Source organism: Canis aureus, chromosome 24 (assembly GCF_053574225.1).
Source record: "Canis aureus isolate CA01 chromosome 24, VMU_Caureus_v.1.0, whole genome shotgun sequence".
Classification (NCBI taxonomy): domain Eukaryota; kingdom Metazoa; phylum Chordata; class Mammalia; order Carnivora; family Canidae; genus Canis; species Canis aureus.
This window is the reverse complement of record NC_135634.1, coordinates 25,585,522-25,600,753: the sequence shown is the minus strand read 5'-3', so window position 1 is coordinate 25,600,753 and position 15,232 is coordinate 25,585,522. Positions and strand designations below refer to the sequence as shown.

At 35.1% G+C, this 15,232-nt stretch overlaps 1 pseudogene; it reads right to left on the bottom strand.

The window, feature by feature from the left end:
- Positions 1-479, bottom strand: part of LOC144296618 (FACT complex subunit SSRP1 pseudogene) — a 32,117-nt pseudogene extending 31,638 nt beyond the window's left edge.
- Between the last annotated feature and the right edge of the window lie 14,753 nt (positions 480-15,232).

Here is a 15,232-nt window from a genome sequence, read left to right as displayed (position 1 = left end):
ATCTGGTAGACATATGTTTGATGTTCTTGCAGAATGAGCTGATGGTTTAAATAGCAAACCCTAACGAAGAAAGCTTTGTGCATTTGCTGCTGTTAGCCAGGAAAACAAACTTTTTATAATACTCTGTAAAAAAGAAAAAAAGAGAGAGAAAGAAAAAGGGAAACCTTATTTCTTTCATATTTTATTATTTTTTTCTATGATCTGTGTCTAGGGAACTTAAGTCTTCAAAATACAAATGGTAGAATGAACAGATGTAACGAGGAAAGAATCAGATTATTTGCTGCCTACTAGTACAGGACAAATACTCCTCTCTCTTTGAGTCCCCTGGACTGAAAGTATAATATCTTTCCCAGAAAGCTGCTTCCAAAAGGAGACCATACCTTTCTATCACAGCCAATCAGCACTTGTGAAGGTGCAAATTCTGCTTGGCAGGGGCCAGTGCTTCTGGGAACACTGCCAGAGGCCCCAGCACCACCCATGCTGTTCAAAAGAAGTGGCAGATAGTAAAATATAAAGCTAAACTACCCCTGCCCCAGTTCCCCAGTCCCTGGCCACCTAATGTTTCCGTAGAGCAGGGAGATCTGACTTGTTCTTTCCTGAGATGTCACTGATACCTCCCGTGGGCTCATTACAGAGATCTCCCGTGCAACCAAATGATAATGGGGTGGAAGCTGGGCCTCTTCCATGACTTCCATAGACAAGAACATTTTTTTTTCTTTTCCCAACTCTGGAATAAAGTAGCAAAGTCACTTGTAAGTGCAAAATAAAATTAATTTGATGTATTATTTTGTACCAGTGATAAGGATTTACTGGACTGAGCAGAGATCAAATGATACAGAGGACTATCTTCTACCTGTAGATCCATGGTCTTCTACTGAGCTCTTAGTGAATCTGGAAGGTCATTGCCGTGGGTAGTACGTTCCTCATGTTCACCACTCACTCTCTTTAGGGAGTTTTCATTCATTCAATCAACACATACCTGTCAAATGCTTACTGTGTGTTGAGCACTTGGAAAGCAATGAAGAGAAAACAGATCTGGTCCCTAACTTCCTGAAACTTACAGTCTAGAGGCAAAAAACAATGTTAAAGGAATAAAAACTAAATAATTGAATGTCAGCCTACAAATAAGGAAAGTGAGGAAAAGAAGTGCCAGTTCTAGATTTCAATTATTTAAAATTTGAACATTCAAACTACTTTTCTTAAAAGTCACTGCATGCTCTGAATGTTTTGGATAAGAAGGGAACAGACTTTCAGTAGATAGGAAGCATAGCCTGTTTTATATTTTCTAGTGTATTTTCGCCAAGCATTTAAAACTCCACCCCTACTTTATTGAGTGTATAGTATGTTTGCATCACACTATCATCCTTTATTGCATTTAATTCTTGCCCCCAAAATGTGGCTATTTACTGATGGAGATATTTGAGGATCAGAATGATTAAGTAACATGTATCTCATCACAGAGACTGTAAATTAGAGCTGAGATGAAGTTAAAGTAATACTTGGCTCTGACGTCCATGTTTTTTTCCCAACATGACCGATTATTTCTCAACAAACTCAATAATGATAAACGGTAAAAAAAATTTTTCATTATTATTGAATGTGCCAATTAAAGTGCTTAGCAAATTAGCTCTGAACTTGCCATTACCTGACACCGGGACTCTTCAGGTGTGTCCAAATACAACTCTCTGGAAAGGAGAAAAAATTAGTGGGAAATATCAGAAAGGGAGACAGAACATGAGAGACTCCTAACTTTGGGAAACGAACAAGGCGTGGTGGAAAGGGAGGTGGGCGGGGGGTAGGGGTGACTGGGTGACAGGCACTGAGGGGGGGCACTTGATGGGATGAGCACTGGGTGTTATGCTATATGTTGGCAAACTGAAGTCCAATAAAAAAAATTAAAACAAAAACAAAAACAAAAAAAACAAATACAACCCTCTGCTGCCTTTACCTATATATAAGAAAAGGCACAGATGTCTGCAATATAAATATGCTTACACTTTTAGAGAAAGCTGAGTACATAGTAACATAAAATTTTACACACAGTGTAACTCTGTGCAAATAGGTATTTGTTCTTAAGTCTAGCTTGGGATGTGGAAAGTAGCATGTAGGAAATCCCCAGAGGAGAATTTGTTTTCCTTCACTAAAATAGAGGGAGGAGGCCATGAGAGAAGAGCTTCTGAAAAGAAATCCAGTGAACTTTCTGTTGCTTGCATTGAAAATACATTGGTACTCTGATCACCTTGGTTACTCCCTAGGGAAGCTTTGTCTCACCTTCCAGAAAACATATTAAGAAATATGGTGATTTAAAGTGGGAGAAGGGTATTATCCAGAATCATAGAATATGAAACTTATTTCTGTTCTTTCAAATTTCTCCATCAAAGAATATGCTTTGAGGTTGACATCATAATAATAAATCTTTCTAGAGATTGCTTAATCTTTCTAAAAACAAAGATGACCAACTAGGACCAGCACACCAGAGTAGGATTCAGGCTGCAACTGACACCATAAGTTATTACTATTAGAAATTCCTGCTGTTGTTGATTACTGGCTAAACAGCAAGCTATCACAAAGGGTGATGATGGTGAAGTGGCTTATTCTTTCCTCTTCCATGCAAAACATCTCACCGATTTTTACTGAAGGTAGAATAAGGCTAAATATTCAACAACGGTGAACATTTAACATTCTAAAGCCTCTGAAATCTAAACTTAGTGAACCTTCAAAACCTCAGAAACTTAGTTGCTATAATTCAATACTGAAAAAATGTAAATATTAGAAATTTCTATGCCTTTTTTTCCTGTCCAACAGTAGATCCTTTGATCTCAAATATAAGAGGATTCTTGGTAGATTAAAAACATGACCACTGAAGTTAATATTTTTCCCCTCAATATTATAAAAACCCCACCAGTTTGGAACAGTATAATGAAAGGGTACATTTTATAATTTTCAGCATATGACTCTTTATTAAGGTGATGGAAATTCACTAGTGTAAAATAATGTTATGTGCTGTTATCACTTGTGATAGTACTCTTCTTCCAGTTAAATGCAAGGGCAAATCTGAAACACAGCAATCCCACCTTGCTCTTCCTGTTTCCATATACCTCATATATATCATGCATCCAATCACCTATTTGGCCCTTTTTTGGTGACCAACATAATAATTTTAACTTTCACATTGGTTAGAAATAGGCAAAGAATGGTGAGGGACTACCACATACCAAGACCCCGCCACCTGACTAAGAAGTAGAATCAATCATGATCTAATATTTCAGAAACAATGTATCACCAAAAGCAATGCCAAAATCTACTTGAGCTTTTCCTTAATAAAGTGCTTATCTTCCACATTAACAAAAAATATCTAGGACACAGTAGAAAGATTGCTTTTTCATGCCAACACTGTAAGAGTCTTTCTGCCTGGTTTTAGTTTATTAATTGATGGATGATGTAAGCATTTTGCCATCAGCAACCCTAGTGCAGAACTGTAGTTAGGTACACCTTACAGAATAATTCTGTTGACTATTAAACCTAAGCCATAATTTTGAGCTTTTGTTTCTACTTTTCAGGAAGACATCAGGGATGAGTAATAAATGTCCTCTTATTTTGTGAAATGACGAACGTTAAAAATGTGTAATCTTTTTATTCTTATTCCTAAGTTGTGAAACACACTATCTATCTACTTCTGAAAAGTATAGCTGGGATGGTGGGTTGTAAATGAAGAAAAGAAAAGAAAATTAAGTGATCTGGCTGAGTTCACATAGTGGATGAAGCTGTGGTCAAACATGGAATTTTAGGGATCCCTGTGTGGCTCAGCGGTTTAGCGCCTGCCTTCAGCCAGGGGTGTGATCCTGGAAACCTGGGATGGAGTCCCACATCAGGCTCCCTGCATGGAGCCTCTGCCTCTCCCTTTGTCTGTCTCAGAGCCTCTCCCTCTGCCTTTGTCTCTGCCTCTTTATCTCTGTGTCTCTCATGAATAAATAAATAAAATCTTTAAAAAAAACACATGGAATTGTATACTATCTTTGTCTTTCTATGAGAAAAGCAATGTGCACTTATAGTAGACATTTTGGAAAAATGCAGAAACATGTGAAAAGGAAAATTTAAATCAGCTAAAATCCAAGGTTGATACTTAACCCATGTTAATATTTTCTTATATTTCGGTATAGAATTCTTTGTTTGTTGCATTTGTGTCTGTGTACGACACAATTTGAATCAAGGTATATATAGTGTTTTGTATACTGAATTTCTTATAAGAATTTGCATGTCACTAAATATTCTTTGAAGATCTGATTTATAATGGTTGTAGGCTATTGCGTTGAGTGTATATATTGTAATTTATTCAGCCCGTCTTTTTAAATGAATGTTTAAGTTACTTTTCCTATTATAAATAAAGCAGTTATGGCCATCCTTATACATAAATCCTAGTGTGTATCTCCAAATTAATTCCATGATTAATTCCCAGATATCGAATTGATAAGCCGGGAGGCATAGACATTTTTAAGGATCTTGATTCATATTAGCAACTTATTTTTTCAACATGCTTTAACTTACACTCCTGACTGTAGTATCTGAGAGTGCCTGCTTTACCCAACAACACCAGGTATTATGTTTTTAGATTTTCCAAAGATAAAATGAGAAATCTATATTTCTCTGATTAAAAGTAAAACCGAACCTTACTTTGTATATTGAATAACTGCTTCTCTTTTCTTTTTTTACGTTGTCTGTCCCTGTCTTTTGTGTATAACCTCATTAGCATGTCTGTCTTTTCGTTTCTTCATAGTTTCTTTTAAGGACTGTGACCACTAATCAACCCTGTGTGTTGTCGTGCTTTCCTGATCTGTCATTTTCTTCTCATCTTGTTTGTGTTTGTGTTTTTCTGCTTCAGATATTTCTGCTGTTTGTTGTGAACACATTCTTCTCTTGCCCTTTATGATAGTTTTCTTAGCCTCTATGCTTACATTCTACGCTTTAATGTCAGAAAAAATACTCATTTAGATTTTCTTCTTGATCTTTTACATTTTTTTTTTCTTCCTAAATAGTAAGATCGTTAAACCATCCACAATGAACAAACCCTGTTGACCTGTGGTAGAAGCAAAGATAGAACTTCATTTCTTCCCGAAAAATCTCATCATTATTTTAATGGCTATGTCAGTCTTTTCCAATTTTTTTCAAGCGCCGTCCTTCTCATATTCAACATTTGTATTTTTGGCAGCGTTTTCTGTTTCTTAGAACTCTAGTCTGGCTTTATTTTTGTGTCCACATCACCACACTTTATTAAGTATGGTAGCTTTAGAACACATTTTTATATCTTACTGAAAATCTTCTCTCATAAATCTTGTTTTTTACCTATTTTGGATTTTCATACCATACATTTAGGAAAATGTATTTTGTTAAAAAAATACTTTTTAGATTTGATTTAAACCCTAGACTCGGTTTCTTTAACTGGTGTTCTATCTTAGATTGTTGCATGAGGATTTTTTTTTTTGTCTTTCTATAATATTTTTAAAAATGTTGTCACATTTCCCCTACTCCATCAGTTCAGTAAATCAAAGTAAAAGGAAAACTTAAATTACAGAATCAATGTAATGTGAGATGTAGTTCTGAGACAGTATGTGTAATACTTGGCTTTTTTTTCCCCCTCCAAAGCATTTATGTCATTCTACATAGAGTCCCCAGACCTTGTACCCTGAATTAGGGCAAAATTCACTTGGTCCAAGCTATTTAGATGTAGAAAAAATACATGTAAACAGATAAATAAAAATTTCAAGTGGACAAGGGGATTTATTTTCAGTTTATTTACATCTGTGTATCTTCTTGCAAGTTTCAGAGGTTGAATAAAGCTATAATACAGCCACTTCTCTGAACAAACTTGTGTGTAAATACAGTTTATTTCACTTGAAGCCTGCCCCTGTGACTGATGGAAATTGTAGTAAAACTTCCACCTGGGTTGTCAACTACGGGAAACTTTCTTATTTATTTTTATTTGTCACAGCAGGTTAAGCTCACAAAGTCCAGGTGTTACATGGCTTTAAATCTGGACACAGGCACAGGAATAGTCTGTTGAAGGTAGTTTATTTAGGATCTCTAAACATGAAGGGACTTAACAAAATGGATTTTATCCAGCTCTGTTGGTCCGGGTGTAAATTCAATGTACAATGACCAGAAACAGAAGAGCACAAAAGTCATACTAGTAGAACAAAATTCTGAGACATGTGCTGTGACAATTGTACACTTTTTTTTTTTTTTCTGAAGAGAGCAGGAGGGAAGGGAGCAAGGAGGCAAAGAGCAGCAGGTTTTCCTGCTAATTTACCTGATTGTTTGCAGTTTGGCTAAGGGTGACCATCTTCTTCAGCAATCGTTTCAGTTTTATGAGAGTTAACATGACTGCTGCCACCAGCAGATAGAGGTTCTATTTATACATAAAATTTTATAGATCTTCAGCTGCCTTGTTTTATATTTTTTCCATTTTATTTTTTTAATCTTCATTTCCAAGGCTCTAGTTTACATGTATATTTAGAAAATCCATTGTCTTCATATTTCATTTTTTAAAAAATTTCTGCTTTGTTTTCGAAATGGCCAAAATAACATGGCAATTTTTTGTACAGTAATTGCAAATATCTAATTTATTTAATTAGCCTATCATATTTGCCATATTTTCTCTGTTTCCTTCCTAAAGCAGTCGAAAATGAAATTATCTTTCTGCCTTTGCCCATACTCGAACGGATGTCTGCATCATCCATCCAAATGCTTCTACTTGTGGGTATACAACTAATTTGGATCCAATTAATGCACAACTAATTAAAGTTGATTTTTGTATGTTATTCTAATTTTCATCACACTGTGCTTGTATTTCAATACTTTGGTATTTCATAAGCTGTCAGCTTGTGATACATTCCAGTTATAAGAGACTTTAGTTGACTCTTGTAGGATGTATATAAGTGCATGTATCAAATTGACCCATCTGGATAGCACAAAATTCCCAGACAAGACCGTTTGAACTGAGCCACTTTCGTGGTCTGCTGTAATAGTTTATTCTGTCCTGTTTTACATTTATATTTGACATTTGCTTTCTACTTCCTGTACATCAATACAAGAATTCAGGAATATTTTCCAAATTACCCCTTAGGCAAGGTCTACACTTGCCAATCTATACTATATCCATCCAAAATTTGAGACTTAAAAAAATAGAGTGAAAATTTCAACTTGATTCTGCTATTATCAATTTTTAAATTTTTAAAAAAGTAATCTGGCCCAATAATACATTGGTATATTTTGAATAAATCACCTGATATTGAGGTAAGAATTGGTAGAGAATTCCCTCATAGCTAAACTTTGTCAAGATAGAATTTTGTTTTGAAGTTCTCATCCCAGATACTTCTGAAAAACTTTTAAAAGGTGGCAAGGAGAGAAGAATTCAGCAACTCTATACATGGTATGAAGGCAAAATCATGTGAAAATACTAGTTTCATCTAACTAGTGGCCACTCTAAAAATTTTATGTTTGTCAACTATATTTTATTTTTTATTTTACCTTATTCACTAGTTCATAAGAAGGTGTGGGGCAGATTAACATATGAAATTATTTTTAAATGAATAAATTAATGAATATTATCTTAGAGTCTATAAAATATTTTATACCTCTTTTTCCTACACTTTTCCTCACTTCCATTTTAGTAATTATTGAATTATAGTGGAAAGTTGTATTAATTATGGATATCTGTTTTCTTCTATTGCTTGGCTGTGTGGCCTTGAATATATCATTAGATCTTTCCCATCTTCTGTTTTCTTTTTTTGATAAATGGAACAATATTATCTACCTCTCACATCATAATATATCATGATATAGATATGATGAATGTAATTTACACCTAGAAACCACAATATGCCTGTAAGATAAATGTCACTTATGTCTTGAATTCATTTTGTTGTTGTTGTTATTATTGAAAACTTAGGGTTTTTGTTTTCATAATGTAATAAACTATAAGGGAATTTCAATTATTTTCTGATTGGCACATATCTAATTTTATATTTCATAGCCCTTGGGGATTTGCAACTTCCTTAAAGTGCTTTGTAGTATGTATAATTAAAAGAGAATTGAATTGAAAGCTTTCAACTTTGAAAATGTTGGGGTTGTTTTATGATACTTCCTTAGGGGGTAAAATGCAACTAACTTGAGTGTTTCATAAAAACCATGATTTAGAATTAATGTTCCAGACTTTTTCTATCCTTCCCTCACACCCACCTCATTCCCACCCCCAACACGTCTGTGGATGGAATAGAATGTCACAATGACCACTCACTTTGTTAAATCATCTATCATTTCCTTGGCAAGTTAAATTGGTCGATGTGTACGATGAATTGGAGCTGAGGCAGTTGCCTCTCTTTGAAGCCCCAGGCATTTGTTTTCAAATAAACTGAGTGAATTAGTAGTCCCCATGTAATTTACGATTTTTCATTTACTTGACTGATTTCCATGATGATTGGAGATTAGTCCATTTTAAAGAAGACAAGAGAAATTGGGTTTTAGAGACATTAAAACTAGACCAAAAAAGCATACCAAGATCAAGTAGTTCAAAGTTATGGTGACAGATTGTCCTTAACTCATGACCCACTCAAGAAAGAGAAAAATACTAAAGTATGTAAAAAAAAAAAATGCTTGAAGAATTTTTATTTTTGTTTTATAGGAATTAAAATCTGAGTTTATATACACTAAAAGTTGTAACCAAACTCTTGGTTAGGTGGGGTTTACAGTTGAAAAATGTGAAAAACTCGTAGTGTTTATAGTTGGAGTCGCGCCTGCTCAGGGATTAAGGTTTGAAGGCCACAATGATGTCACTGGATTAGAGTTCGGAAGATACATTTTGGTAAGACTGAAACCAATGCCAAATTCATGACTCCCAAATTTATGATTGAACTCTTAGACTGCCTACAAATTCATGACTCCTAAATTTATGATCGAACCCACGACTTTCCAGCTTACAGATTTAAGTGCGTACAATAATAAATAAAGATTCTTGAACCACAGAGGAAGTTCAGTGGACATCAAGGTGCAGTTACCATTTAAAATACGGATTTAGAAAGAGCCAATGCAATGATACTGCATCTCGGATGTGTGTGGGTGAGGGTACTATAGCACTTTATAGGCCATTAAAATATTACTGTCCATAAAATTGTATAAATTAGAATTGGAGTGGACCCATTTTATGCTATAGGGCTTCTGATTTTTTGACTCTTAAAAAATTCACTTTCTTAACTGTGGCCTCTTTTTAAGCCTCAAGGAATAGTAGTAAGACTTCTCCCCTTGGGGAAAAAACAATTCCAACGTCAAATTCAGATACTCCTTGACCTTCACTGAAAGGGTTATGTTTTCTTCTTATTATTTTTTTTAATCTTAAAACTCCAAGTCAAATGCTGGGATAATGCCAACTATTTGGATAGAAAGATCAGTCAAACAGATGTTTTATCTATGTAATAATAAATAGCTCTAGACTGGCCTTTGAGTCCCTTATTGCCTTGATTCAGCTTACATTTTTCTTTACACTTCTATTTTCTCCAAATAATAATCTGTAGTTCAGCGAATCTGGAAAAATTACTCTTCCGCCTTTTCCATTTCTTAGTTTTTTTCCCTTTGCCCCAGATTGCTTTCATTTATTTTTGTCTACCAGCACAAATGACTTCCTCCCTCATTCTGCCTTGTTTTATACCATTTCTGTGGTATTTGCCATATACCTGCTGCTATGATGACTGTGTGCTTACTGTAGATATCTCCTGGCAAGCATGATCCACCGTGTCTTCCATAATCTTGTGTGCCATTCTATATCTAGCATATAGAAAATGTTCAATAACTATTCATAAAATTGTCCAGTTAGCAAATGGTCAACAAAATATTGGTTGATCAACCTAGTGTTTTACCTACTTATTTTTTCTGGTGGTTAACAATTTTGGGTTGTGTAGATTTCTTCTCTAGTGCACTTTTTTTTTTTTTTTTTTTTTATGATAGTCACAGAGAGAGAGAGAGGCAGAGACATAGGCAGAGGGAGAAGCAGGCTCCATGCACCGAGAGCCCGACGTGGGATTCGATCCCGGGTCTCCAGGATCGCGCCCTGGGCCAAAGGCAGGCACCAAACCGCTGCGCCACCCAGGGATCCCACCCAACCTTTAAAATATTCATAGGCAAACTAATATCTATATTAAGGCATAAAATATAAACAAATGTTACATTTGGTAAAATTTGAAAACTGAAGAGTCAACAGAAAGAATTCAAAGGTTTTAATTTAATAAGATTGTAGACGGAATTGATTTTTCTATCAGTACAATTTTATAAGATGAATTAGGGAGCAATTTATAGAATTGTAAAATGAGAAAGAAATGATTGCTATCCTCTTTAGTAATTTCAAATTTATCAGAGATTTTAAAATATTGGAGGCCATCAAATGGCTTGTATGTGCCACAACTGCATAAAAGCATAGTACAGAGATAATGTTTTAGGATAGGCTTTTTGTTCTCAAAAATTTTATTTCTAATAAGAAATTTTAGAATATTTTTTAACTTTTATTTTTTTAGCTGACCCAGATTTGTCTATATATATAGACATATATATTATATATATATAATATATATTATAATATTATGCCTCCAAATAACCATCTATCTTCCCAAAAATGTATTTTCCATTTTTGATACTATTTTTCTTTCTGTTGTACCTCCTGGCTAGAAGCAAGGAAGTGTCAGACCTTATATATCTGATGAGAAGTGACATTACCACAATCTCCCACACATCCTAGGAGCCTTCTATTTATTCTATACATTGCATCTCTCTTCTCCAAACCAGCACTCTTCATCCTCTGAGGGTTTTCATTTCCTAATGATTTTTCCCAAGCCAAGCTTCTAAGCTCATTCTTATGAATTAAAGAGGCATTTATTAAATATATGTCTCATTTGACTAGACACACAAGCACATCACCAGTTTTTTTTGCGTTGGGAGTGAAGAGTTACATAGGTTTAAAAGTTGGCTCTTCTTCCTTCTTCGAGCTGCATACCCTTGGACAAGTTATTTTAATATCTTGGTAGCTGAGGTTTCTCAACTTTCATTTGTCAGGTGTGGTTAATAGTATCAATCTCATAGAAGCCACTTGAGTATTAAATACATTAATACATGTAAGGTGCTTAGAATTCTGCTGAATGTTTGTAAGTGCTTAATTAGCATTAGCAATTCTTTTTCCCCATTGTTAACATTTAATAAAATTATTGAAGTAGTGTGGAGGTTTCTTAAAACATTAAAAAGAGAATTGTCATATGATGCAGTAATTTACTGCTGGTAAATGAGAAGAATCTAGGGGTCATGTCTAAGAAGTCAACAGGGAACAAGAAAAAAACAATTGACTAATATTTGCAACCCTTCTTCATTTTTGGTTCAACTAGTCTGGCTAAATTCTTACACTCTCAATTTTGGAATGAAAGTGGTGGCCCATTTCATTATTTAAAATTTTAATGGAAAATCATGTTTTCATTGTTATTTTTCTAGAGTTGGTTTTTTGTTGTTGTTGTTGTTGTTGTTTTTGTTTTGTTTTTCTTTGTTTTGTTTTTGTAATGGGACAAGAGTACGCTAAGTATAATGAAGGGTGTCTCCTTATGCTCTTCTTCCAAGTAATAAACCATGGGTACTTTTAAAGGAACACTTTATTAAGATTTTTTATTTTTATATTATTTGTGTAATATTGTTTTAAATGTTGCATTCAGTTTAATTAACTCACGTCTCTACTTTGTAAAATAAGTCTCTATACATTCAACCATAGTGTGTTTATTATAGATAAAGCTCCAATTTACAGAACTATTTTCCTTGGTCCACTTATTTTATACTTCTGTTGTATCTACTCATTTTTTCTAGTAACCATCATAAACCTGCTGTTTTGAGGAAATGTTGGCGGCTAAAGTGTACTTTGCAATGTCTACCTTTGAATGTCTATCTACATTTGAGTGATTTGGTTTAAGAACTTTTTGCATAGAATGCTTGTATCTATGGTTTTACTTCCCTTCAGGCTGTCTCCATTTTAATTTTCAATATAGCCAATGCTTATCTTCCTCTTTACTTTCAAACTCTCATTGCTTGATAACTGATGGCAGGTCATCCTTCAAATTCTTGGGAGAGAGGTAACTAATTCTTTGATGTATAGTTACTGGTTCTACCTCCCTCTGCCTCCATTTATCAAACATCTTCCCCCCATCGTTTTTCTCTTTCTTTTCCTTTACTTTCATCCAATCTTCTTCCTCTGTGCTCTCTTCCTTTAGTTGTGTGTGTGTGTGTGTGTGTGTGTTGGCTTGTTGAAACATAGACATTCTTGACACAGTGTGGAGTATTTTATTTTCATTTTCTTAATTAATTCTTATATTTTAATTCCATTTTTTGACCATAATATCTTTGCAGGTCCCAGTTGCCAGACATCTCATCATAAATCCTTAAATGTCCTATAGAGCTGTATTTTAGACACTACTTCCTATTTATAGGTTTGAAATTCTTTGGTAGTATCTGTAACAAATATAATTTTTTCATAAAACAGAACTTGCTAGTATGCACAGTTTATAACTATCTTTGGATTTCATTTTCACCATGTTATTGCAGATAATATTTTGGGATCATAAACTTTTGTAGTGTATTATGTTTGGGCCTTGAGGCAGAGCCATAAATTTTCCAACATGGAATTTATTCTAGATTCTACTTCATAAATTTTCTAACACAGAATTTTTTCTACAGTCAAATTTGGATTTTAGGGTCCATTTCTAGGGCTATAGTGCATCCCAAGGGAACTGATCAGATTCAACGGATTCTTCTTTTATTGCTACTGAGATATAAATTATTAAATGTTTAAAATCTTAACTGGAAAGGGAATGTAGAGTTTTCCATCTAAGGTTCACCTTTTGCTATACCTTACTGGGGATTTACTGTGTCATTTGAAGATACCCGTGTTGTGAATATTACCTCATTTACCCTGAGTTGGTATCTCTCAATTTGTGGGGGTATCATTTAAGGAAACATTTGTCAAAATTACTGGGGATCTTGACTGTCTTTAATGGGCAAGAATGCAGAATGCTAAAAGTTCTATCATAACATGATGAGCCAATCCTTGTAAATTACTTAATCTGTACAAAATATCAATAGGGGCGTCACTAAATACTGAAAAGTCTTGTTCCAGTTTCGCTAAAATGTAGATATACAAAAGGATTGAATAAAGTGTATTTCTTGCTGATTTATTGAACAAATTAGATTTTGGAAGAGTAACCAATAACCCACTTCATTTTCAGCCATTGTTCTTTCAGTTTCACAACTAATTTTTAAAATATACCTGTGATGACTCTCAAACTTGATTATTTAACTTCTGAACACTCTTCAAAAATAGGTAGACTGGTCCAGTACAAGTAATATCAAAACTCTAAATTCCTAACCAGCTTAATTTCTACTTTCCAGCAGCTTGGGTCTGACTCAAATTGGTAATATTTCAGTGGGTGAGAGGGGTTGTCTTCTTCACCCACTTGCTTCCCCGCTTGCTAATTTGTCTTCATAAAGATGTGATCAGGCATAGGTGGCCCTTGCTGTAAGAGAATATCTAAAACTGACTGATGTGTCCTCTCTGGCTAGCTATTTATGAGATTCCATTCCTCCATTCGGTTTCCTGTGGCCCATTCGTTTAGATGAAATTGGTCTTCCAAAGTGATTTCCTTGAGTGGAATATTGCTAAATGCATCCCAGGCTAGTTTATTGCTGCAAAATTTACATCTGCTCCATAAATGTCTTTGTCCCATTGTTGTTGGTAGGCAGTTACTTCCCAATGTGCTATACTTTCTCTGAGGCATTCCTTCAACCAGACTCTCATCATCACATTTCTCCTGGTGAGAGTCCTATACCAGTCAAGATCAGAGTGTTGGTCTTAAAACCTTCTCTGTCCCTTGAATTCCCTCCTTAGAGCTTAGAATACTGACACACTTCTCCAAGACACTTCATATTATCAGGATTTTTGGCCTCAAAATTCTGTGCTCCAAAGTTGATGAAGGGGCAAAGGCTGGAGAAACTAGGGTAATTCTTTCAAGTGCAGCATATATGGCTTAGACTTTGCTTTAGAACTTGGGCCACATTATTCTCAGATTTGAGGATTTACACCAAAACTGAGACAGAAAGAATCCCACTTAACAGCCTGTTATGCTAAATAGGCAAAACTTCTGCAGTGTACCACCAAGGCTATGGAAGGAAGTTTGTGACCAATACCCACATAAGGAGTAGCATGGTGGTAATAGTTAGTAGTGTTTACTCCCAGGACAGAGTAAGGTGTAAGGTCTAGCTTCAGGGGTGCTAGAATCAAAGGGCAAGAGACATACAAATAAGAAACAAGTGCTTCCTTTCATAAATTATTCTTTGTGTAGGTCAGACATACTGGTAAGTGGTGGAGACTCTGGGTGTGAGTCAATAGAGCTTTTTTTCCAAGATTTTTACCAGTTTTTATCTTGCTTGTTAGCAGAATTGGAATCAGGATCCTCAACTGAATTAAACCCCAAGAGCTGGGTTTCAGAGACTAGATTCACATGCTACCACATGCTGTAATATGCAAGATAGCCCCTTAAGGAATGGAAATGAAGGAGCTCTATGAACAGAGCAGAACACCACAAGCATGGACCAAGGCTCAGGCAAATAGGCAGTAGGTAATATGTGCATCTTATATTCACAAAGTGATGAGTGCTGTTTTAGCTCAGTCTCCCTAGAAGATAGAGCTTCATTTAAGTATTGTATTAGTCAGCTTAGACAGCCTTAATAAAATACTACATATTGGGTAGTTTAAACAACAAAAATTTAGTTTCTCATAGTTCTGGAGCCTGGAAGTCTAGGATTAGGGTGCCAGATTCTGGTGAAGACTCTTCTCCTATCTTGTCGATGGCTGCTTTATCACTGTGTCCTCTCTGATATCTCTTTATTAAAAGGAACTAATCCTATAGTTAAGGCTCCATCTTCATGTCCCTGATTACCATTCAAAGGCCCCATCTCCAAGTACCATCACATTGGTAGTTATGAAAAAACATTCTATTCATAGCAAGCATCAAGTACCAAAGCTGTTATTAAGAGGTAAAAACTCAGGGGAAGTGAGAGTGAGGAATAAAGGAAATGAAGCAAATGGATGGGTAATCACTGAGAGACATGTATTACCACTCTGGCCATGCTTTCTTGTGAACTGTGAAGATATCCAAACAGTATCTCA